Genomic DNA, 10,078 nt, shown 5'->3' on the forward strand with positions numbered 1-10,078 from the left:
ATTTACAGAACAACAGAAAGAAAGCAAAGAAGCAAGAAAGGAAGATAAAAACAAGAGCCTACAAGTGACAACACTAGAAGTACAGCACAGAAATACCTACCTATTTGTTCATAGCCGGGTGTTGCTTGCTGAGCTCTTTAAATGTGAGAAGCTGTGATGCTGACCACAAAAGCCATCACAGCTCTGTGCCACTGAGCCTGAGAGTTCACAGCTGCATCCTGCCTGGGGCAGATGTGTTGAATAGAGCTGTGGGCCCCAAAAGGTGTGATTCTCATGAATAAGGCAGGTTTTGGAGCACTGTGAAGCTGAGTGGTTTGGTGGAGCTGTGAGAATGTAGGGCCTGCTGCCGACTTGACCCTCACTCTTGTCACTCCCTCTGAGCAAGCATTCCAGAGCAGCATCACTTCCATGCTTCAACCTCTTGCCTTTACCCAGGCTGTATCCAGATGTCCTTGAATTGTTCTTCTTTGGTCTGAAAATTCCAATTTGTCTAGTTAGAAAATAATTCAAGTGACATACTTAGTCTATTAAAAGGCTGTGTGTCTATTGCTGTAGCACATATTTAATATAGCCACCCTTCCAGCACCCAGCTTAGTAGAACACTAAGCTGCTGGCTTGCATTTTTTACCCACAAGTCTCAAAGTACCCTACAAAAGAAGTAAATAGCATTGCTCCACTTTCAAGAGGGAAGAACAGTCACATGGAAAACTTGAACAAGGAGAGAGAAGTGAACCTCAGGTTCCCAGCTAGCAGCTTAATGTCCCCTTTTAATTATTTTTCTGGGGCATGCATTCTGACTGCTGTATAATGGACGTGTCTTAACTGGATGCTTTCACAAAAGACGAGGTAGCTGTCACTTCATTTGGAAATATTCTGACTCTATGAGTGCATGCTCTCAGATTGCCTGCACTGAATGCATCAGGTACAGCCAGAATAATTTTTTTATTCTGCATATAGATAATATTTAGGAATTAGAAAAGTCCAGTTTTTAAGCCCTGCCAAAACAAAGGGAGTGCTGTATATTGATGAAATGAACTGTAGAACATCAGAACATCGCTGTAGCGTCACATACCTCCATAAGACTGAAGCTGAACTGCCTGTAGGGGAAATGGCAGGCGAGTGATAGATTTCAGATTCTCAGCTTTGGACAATGACATTAGAGACCAGGAAACAATTATTTAACCAGCTACTGGTGTATCAACCAAGCCACAACTGTCTGTGTGAAACTGTTATCCCAGTGCTGGTGCAAGACAAATTCAGTTTGCAGCACATTGGTAGAGATCAGATTCCTCAATAAAGTAAATTCTGATCACTTCGGCTCTGTGAGGGATCTCACGTAGTGCCCCGTTTTTGATCTGAAGAGGTACAGGATACCTAAATTTCTGTCTTATCTTACTAGCTCATTCCAGTACCTCAAGCACCCTAAACTTTCTCAGGTAAAAGGATGTGCTTTACACAGGTGAACTGTGCATCTAAATTTGGGTATACATTCACCTCCATTTCTTATAGATTAGGTGTCTAATCTCCCATTACAGCCAGTACTAGAACCCAGGTGTAGTGTTTTCATAAGGTTGTCTCACACATCCCAAGAAGCAGATGCTTACTATCAATTCTCTAGAGAGCAATGCAATGGACTCGCCAGTAAGAATCTGTGTTAACACAGATTCTTAAAGCTCCCCAGGTCCTGATGTATGGGCAGGTTAACCAGAAACTTTCAGAGATTTTTAATATGCCCTTGGGTATCTTGCTTTGTTTTCTACTAGTCTTCCAGAAGCACCAGGTTTCCTGTGACCTACAGATGTAGCTCAGAATGTCCACTGCTACGTAAGTGTATCTGTCTTCACTATAGTGGATATTTAAGACATTTAACTAAAGACACTTGCATACAGATATCTAAAGCTTAGGAATCTGAGTCTCACACTGAATTCCATCCAAATCAATTTGCAATCTCAAGTCTCAGGGGCATTTAACACATTTCATTTCACAGTTATGACAATGTATGCAAAGCCAGTTGCCATGGCTCAACTAGGACATAGCAGCATAGCAGTAATCTCCTGATTTTTTTAGGTGCTGTCCTTATAACATCTCCTGGAATCTGAATGATGACATAGTTATATTTTTCTGAAAAGGAATGAATCATAAAGTCATCTACAATGTTGGCAAAAACTTGAATTTTACCTGCCTGGAACACTGTTGTTTAGTCTTTTGTAGAGTATAGTGCCAAGTCTTGAAACCCATGGCTTTATGCAGAACTGTACCAACAGTCATGTGGATTCAAACAGCAGTCTCAGAGCAGATGGGCACATGAGTTTTCAGCTTTTGATGTTTAACTTGCTAAGCAGAACTAATGTATTTATCTAGCAGTTTTCTCAAGTATAGCATGCAGGAGTTCATTTGTGGAATAAAGACATCTTCCTTAATGCTCATTTTAGCTCTGCGCACACTGACATGAAGAAGGTTAGTACAAAGAGCCTTTAAAAAATAGAATAATAATAATATATTCTGTGAAGTAAATTATATAATTATTCAGTACAACCTTTTTATCTCTTGCATAATTCAGAGTACCACTGATATTGTTTGGAATTGTAGCTCTTTGTAACTTCTGCAGAGGAACCACAATGTTATTTTATGATTTAGGAACGTAGTTTTCTTTCTCAGTTATAGAACTGCAAATTAAGAATAAAGCCAGTAACTTCCAAGACATGACAAACCAAAAGAGAGGAAGGAGTTAATCGTTTTACAACTCTGATTTGTGCTTGAAATTGTTTCCTATAAAAGAACAGTGCTGCTGTGGCTTTGTCAGTATTTTTGTCTCCTATCAAAGAACCAACCATTAGCATGGAAGCAGAGAAAATTTCTGCATCTCAATTGTTTTAGGTATCTTCAGCTTGAAGAGCTTTCCTTCTCTGGGCACATAGAGCCTTAGAGCCTTTATCATAGTAAACCCCCAGTTTATCTCTTGTATCAACTGATGCATGACATTAGCAGAAGCATGGGCAGCCAGCCCTTTGCTGACAAGGGACCAGCCATGGCAGATTAGAGCAGCTACATCTCTCACAAAAAGTATTGGAGACTCATCTGAATACAGCTGGAAATCTGATCTGTGTTTACCTACCTGTCTGGAAGTCAATATATAGGATGTATAATCCATTTTTAAATACTTGTACACATCTTGAATGGTATACAATAAGAATTTAATTATTTTGTACATTAATTATCTTAATTATTCATTCAATGCAAATTAAACAACTTTACTCAGAAAAGTGATATGATTAAGCTTCTGGTATAGGCTTTTAAAGATATTGATATGCATTCATACAGCTAAAAAAATTGAGATTTATAAAATATATTGCCTCAGATAAAAATAAATCATATTTTTTATTTTTAGCAAGTCAGAATAATATACATTACATAATGGGACTTTGTCTGTGTCATTGTACAGAAGTGTGGTTAGACCATAGGAGTTTTTTGGGTATGGTTCTCAACTATACTTTCCTTAGTCACATATACATGGACAAAGCATAATAATAATGTTTCTATACATTAGCTTGTTGCTAATGCTGTAGCACTGAAAATCATAAGAACAATTAACAGGAAACTTGCTTTTTAAATTCAAAAGTTTATCAAGGAGCAAACATGGAATATTTGTTCATTCTGCATGCTGCTTCTACGATTAAACTGCAGGGTATTTTAGCAGAAGTACATTGCACAACAATCAATTCAGATTTGCTTGAAATAATATTCCTTTTGAAAAACAAATATTAATAATTTCAATAGCTCACTGGATATGTAATATTTCACTTATCACTATTAATGTTAATAAGAAAATATCTAAGTTCCAAACTATTTTAAGCTGGTTGGTACAAACCCATTTTCATTTGCATCTAGCAGGAGGTATCCTGGCAACCGTATATTTTTGGATTTGTAACAATTTATTCTATTCATTTTATGCAAATGGGATAACCAATACTGCAGGAATCATGAGAATTCAAGATGGATAACTTCCATCATTCAGAGCTATAGATAGATGATTAGAAATCTATTTGAGCCAGATATTTTTTTTTAATAATCCATTAAACATTTTTTCAGTGTTTCTACCCAGCTAAAATGTTTATCTGACATAATTCACATACTTCTGCTCAAACATGAAGTAACCCAAGATGTGTCCTGTGAAGTCATGATTATCCCATATCACTGCCCTGCTTCTGTTATTTTCTGTTGAAAATCCTGATTTTTTTGCCAGACTCACATAGAACTTACGGAGAAAAGAGGAGGAGCAGAGGCTTCCAACACTGACCACATCTAAGCATGCTGACTTGAGAGCTTGATAAGCTAACACAGTATCTACAACAAACACAAAGTTGAAGTGCTATATGTATGTATTATCATATCATATGTGAATGTAACTGAAAGGACATTTTTTGGAGAGCTGTCTTCTAGTTTTGGTGGGTATGTGTCAATTACATTTTTTGCATTTGCTATAGAAGACAGTTTAGAGAAACCCATGCAGCTTCAGTATAATCTATCACTATAAAAACTTCCTTTTCCTTTTTTTAAAAATTTTTTATAAGATCAAAGGAGTTCAGTTGGGTTAAAGCTCTGTTTATAGAAATGTGCTATGTATAATACCCTACAAGTGCAGAACATTTATAAAAGTAAATTATTCTTTTTTTCTTTCTTTCTTTTTTTTTTTTTAATCTTGTGTCCTTCAAGAGCTCTCAGCCTGGATCAAAATCAGGGAATCTGAATATTCTTTACAGCCTATGTAGTTCCTTTCAGAGCAACAACAATAAATGAAGCTTTCTGTAGCAGCAGAGCTGGTAGGCTGAACCACAACCCTACAGCTCCAGTGAACATGATAGCTGTGGTTCCACTCTAGGAAAGTAATCTTCCTTTGCTGACCAGTAAGACTCAGTTACAGCCAGAATAAATTCAAATTAGACAACTAAACTGGTCCTCAGCCACTTTTCTTGTCCTCATATCAGAGTTAAATGTACATATAACAAGAGAACAGTTTCTGAAGCAACCCTTGAGCCACTGAAGTTTTCAGGTGGCCTAGGACCCTTCTTTCTATTTACCTTCATGGACGCTACCTACCAACACAGTATTTGGACTATGCTTCATGAGATAATCAGTGGAGCCTTCTTTGAGTACAGCAGGCTCTGTCAAAGGACAGGAGGACATAGCTGATGGAAATGGAAATTTCAGCCATCAAATTTTGCCCCATTGCTACTTGGGAGTTAGTGAACTTCAATTTGACTGAAATCTTTCTTAGTAAGTTAAAAGACCAGGACTCCAATTTGAAGATATATGAAGTCATAAGTGGTTGTTACAGGAAATTACACAAGTGTGTTGAAGTAACAGTGGGGTTGCTAAATTAGATTCTTTGCTTTTGTAATAGGAAAAGCCAGGGTTTGAACTGCCCATATTATCTCAACTTGGATCCCAGTGCATACACTTTTGCAAAATCCATTATATGAATGCCCAATGTTTATAAGCACACATACAAAGCCTCTGCTTTTCAGCCAGAAAAGAGGGTAGGTGCCCAACAGGACTATGGTAAAGGTATATTTGAATCTTGATTCTGATATTTCCTAATTCTTGAAATCTTAACTTTGCAGCTTTAAATACTGTTTTCAGCACATGCTGTATGTATGCAGCACCACTGTGAAAAGAATACACGAAATTAGATCTGATACTGTGTCTTGTATAGACTGTATGGAAAAGATTTGCAGGATCCAGGTCCTCCTTTGTAGGAGCATTAAGTTGTGAATGGATGTCACCTTCTCAATTCCACTGTCTTGGTACCACCACACCACTAGTCCCAGCTTGCCTGTGTTTATTGTCCCCAAAGATTTGCTGGGATCATTTGCTAATACAGTCAAACTGAGACAATTCAGATTAAACAGTTTAAGTCTCAAGTCTCTCCCGGGTCACCTCATTTTGACTGAACCATATTATGATATGTTCACCATGTCAGCTCTACAGGAAGACATGAGTAAATGTGACAGCCTCAAGGGCAGCAAGGAGAGAGACAGCCAGGTTATTCCTGGAGTGTGCATCTGCTTAGTGCCCAGCAAATTCAGGGAATTTAAAACTGGATTTTCCTACAATTGTCTGCCTCTTCTGCTATAGAAAATAAAGCCCATGTTATAGCTTTTATTAAAGTCAGTAAGATTTATCTATTGTTTCTTGTGTCAGAACAAATATCAGGTTATGTAAAAATCACTGGATGTACATCTAATGAGTTTTTCCTGAAGGGCTCTTTTTTCTCTGTAGAGGATCTATACTGCATGCAAGGCAGTAGAAGATTGGCCTGTCTCTTTTTTCTTGTTTTTATTTGAGAACATGAAAAGCTATTAAGTTTAAAATTGTCTTACGTGTCATCTGACAAAAAACCAAAACACATTCCAATAATTATTTTTTTCACCTAAAATCTGAAAAATCAAGAATGCTACACCTTTAAAAAGGAGTGCTTCTCTCTTTTAGACAAAAATTCAAAGATAATTTAAGTGTATCAGCACTGCTACAGATTCCATTTGATATGGTGTCAACATGAAAACAATTTAAGTCCTCTACAATCTAGACATTCCAAGCTTAGTCTATCATTTGTCTAGTGTGTAATACAAACAACATAGCAATAGAAGTGTTAGGAACATTGAGATAATGCTTTCTTCACTTTCCAAAAGTACATTATTCTTTTTACTGTCTTATTAGAATTAGAATGCTCATATACTATCCTCCTGCTAGACGATGTTGAAAGTATCTAAAAAAAAAAGTAAATGTCCTTATTCTTGGTAAACTATTTGGGCCTTTTCTTTTGTCTAAACTAAGAAAGTTAAACATGTTCTCCTGAGTTCTCTAAATAACCTTACATCTCTTCTTGCAAGCATTGAGTCTATATGTAAATGAAATAAAATATCATTAATCTGAAAGATAAATACAGCAGTAATTATGGAAAGTCAATAGTCCACAGTCAATCAGATGTTTATAATGAACAGTAATTAATTCTGAGTCAATTATAAGGATTAATGAAAAATTCATTTATATGTGTGGAAAAAGGCCTGTGTCCACAAAAAATCATGGGCTCAGAGGATCATTTAATAATTTATGTTGGAAGGAACCTCAGACAGTTTCTAGTCCAACCTCCTGCTCAAAGCAAAGTTAACTGTGAGATCACACCACGTTGCTCTGATGTTTATCCAGTGAGGTCTTGAAAACCCTTAAGAAAGGAAACTGCACAGCATCTGTGGGAAAGCTATTCTACTACTGACTATCCTCATGTTGAAAAGATTCTGCCTTACAGACAGTCTGAACTTGTCTTTTTTTCAACATACATGTGTTGAATCTCCTCCACCTGCCATACATCACTCGGTAGAGCCTGGACCTGTTTTAGAGTCACAGAATCACAGAATGGTTTGGGTTGGAAGGGACCTTAAAAACCATCTAGTCCCAATCCCCCCAGCATGGGCAGAGAAACTTCCACTAGACCAGGTTGCTCAGGGCCCATCCATCTTGGCCTTGAGAACTTCCAGGGATGCAGAAGGGATGTGTCTTCTTGATAACCTTCGCAGGGGCCTTAGAAAGCTGCTGTCGGTTCCCCCCTAGTCAAATAGTCATATACAATAGATAGTAAATCTTTGCCTCATTTTTCCCATCAGATGTTATGAATGGGAAATCAATATCTTATTCCATCTCACTTTCTTCTGTTTACCAAATAATGTCACCTCTCCTAATCCCATCCTCCTCCCTGTTCTGTCATTTGAGAACCATTCATCCCAAAGCCCACAAAACAATCTTCCATCATAATGTTGCCTTGAGCTTTCATTCTAGGGAGAGGAGCTTTTCACCACCACAAGACAGTTCTAGGAGTCATTCTTATTTTGTTGGCATTGCTTCTTGTAACAGTCCTAGTTAAGACATCCTGCAGTTCTATCTTGTAGAGTGATTTCAGTTTTGTCATTGTGGTGCAAAATGAAGTATTTATGTAACAACAGGATATTCAAACGGTCTTTTCTAGCTCATTAATAGGTGGCAATAGAAGTCTATTTCTCCTGTGACAAAAGTTCTGTTAATTCAGTTGTTAAAAGGAACAACTGAGCATTAAATTGTAGAATGATTAATTTTGCACGAAACAAATGAAACAAAAAATGCTTTCTGTTGACTCCTTACAGATCTCACAACAGGAAAGATATTTTCTAAGTCTTTCAGTGTATTTTCTACATGTCTTTTCTTAGGTGGCTTACTGTTGCTGATACCACTTGTAAAAGGACCTGTAAGGACTGAACTGAGAGCTCTGTCTCAATACTGCCTTAATAAGAAAACGTCTAACTGTGCCACAGCTTCCATCAGGATGAAGACAGAGGAAAACCACAGATGAAGATTGAAAAAGGATTAAAAAAATTATTAGACAAGAGAGTCTCTGTGTCTCAAGGATGGCAGAGAAGAAGAAATCTAAAGTAACTTTTCTTGCCATCATTACTAGATAAATCATAAACAGACTTCTCTGCATCACAGAGCTTGAAAACCAGTTAAAATCTGGGAGGAAAAGTATAATCTAGGTGGATGCTGGTCTTCCTAGTACTGCATGCAGAGCTGAAAAGAGCTCTGCTTTTTTCTCAGGTTCAAGATGAGGGAACGAATGTCCTTTCTGTATGTTTTATTTGTGCAACCAATGATTACAGATGGTATTTTCTTTATCCTGAAAGTCCAGCAGTAATAAAGAGAGTCATGCAATGGACAACAAATTATGTACCATTAGAGTTTTTCTTTCCCAAGCATTAGTTTGTATCACATTTTGTGCTGAACTGTACTAACTCCTCCCTACCAAGTAAAGCACAGTGTAAAGAGAAGGCTTAATGGAAACAAGTCAGTGAGGTAATTAGTGTTTTATTCAAATAAGCAGGTTCAATTCACGCAGTACCAAATATGCATTTCCAGCTCTGCTTCCCTGACAATCTTTACTATTAATTGAGCACATCTAGTTTGCAGTTTGCTGAACACCACAAAGACTCCATGGGCCACGCTGCTGCACATGGCTTGCAGTCCATTGGTTACCCTACAGCAAACAGAGGAAAAAAGGGAGAAGGTTAGAAGTTGTATTTTAACCTCTTAATGGCTATTAAACCTACAGAGTTTAGGGTCTGTTTTGGGATTCCAGTGTCTGGCAGTGGCAGCTTTCAGATCTCTAAAGGGTTTGTCTCTCTCTGAGGGTAACTGCCCTGTGAAGCTCCGGGAGAAGCACAGATATGCATATTCAGTCCCGGGTACAATGGCTCCATTCTCACTGTCAGGTCAGCAGTCAAGTTCAGTGTAACTCCTCCTTCTGTGTCTGAATCAGGACTTTCTGGAAATGCTGAGGGTTTTTAATAAAGCAGCTCTGCTGTGAAACAAATCTGCCCTTCGTGACAGCTCTTTGCTAAGCAGAGCCACTGCAGAGCTTATTAAGTTAAAATTTTAAAGTTCAAAGGCAGCATCAGGTTTCAGTAGGCGTCTCTCCTCATCTGCTCTTCACAGCAATATAATTTGCTACCACCCATATTTTTATTACACAAGTAACGTCTACAAGCTCTTGCTGTTGTAACACTCAGTCTATTTTGGTAACTAGTGAACCATTCACGCTTTTTTTTTTTTTTTTCTCAAAAGCTAAAACTTCAGATCTTTAAACTGATCCTCAGATTTTTTGTACACAAATTCAGCTGCACTCAATGGTTTCTAATCAGTGACAAGCTCTTCCATAACCCTGGAAATGGTCATTTTCAGTGATCCATATCACTTTGCAAAATTAAATTCATGCATCATAGAGCAGAGAAGAATATTATTCCATGGCTCTAAGTTCAGTCATTCATATGAGCTGACTTATGGTCAAATCTTGCTTCACAGAATATATTTTCTCATGTGGGTAAATTATATCCTTTTAAATCTTAGTGTTATAGCCTTTGCAAAAGAACTATTGCAGATGATGATAAGCCAGAGTGAATTCAGCATCCAAACAGTTTCATTTTTAAAACAAAAGTGCGAAGCATGCCATTTCTCAAATAAATAGCTATTTCCCCATTATTGTTACGGAAACCCTAAA

Source organism: Empidonax traillii, unplaced genomic scaffold (assembly GCF_003031625.1).
Source record: "Empidonax traillii isolate 1590-97213 ecotype Southwest subspecies unplaced genomic scaffold, ASM303162v1 scaffold1544:size148901, whole genome shotgun sequence".
NCBI classification, from domain to species: domain Eukaryota; kingdom Metazoa; phylum Chordata; class Aves; order Passeriformes; family Tyrannidae; genus Empidonax; species Empidonax traillii.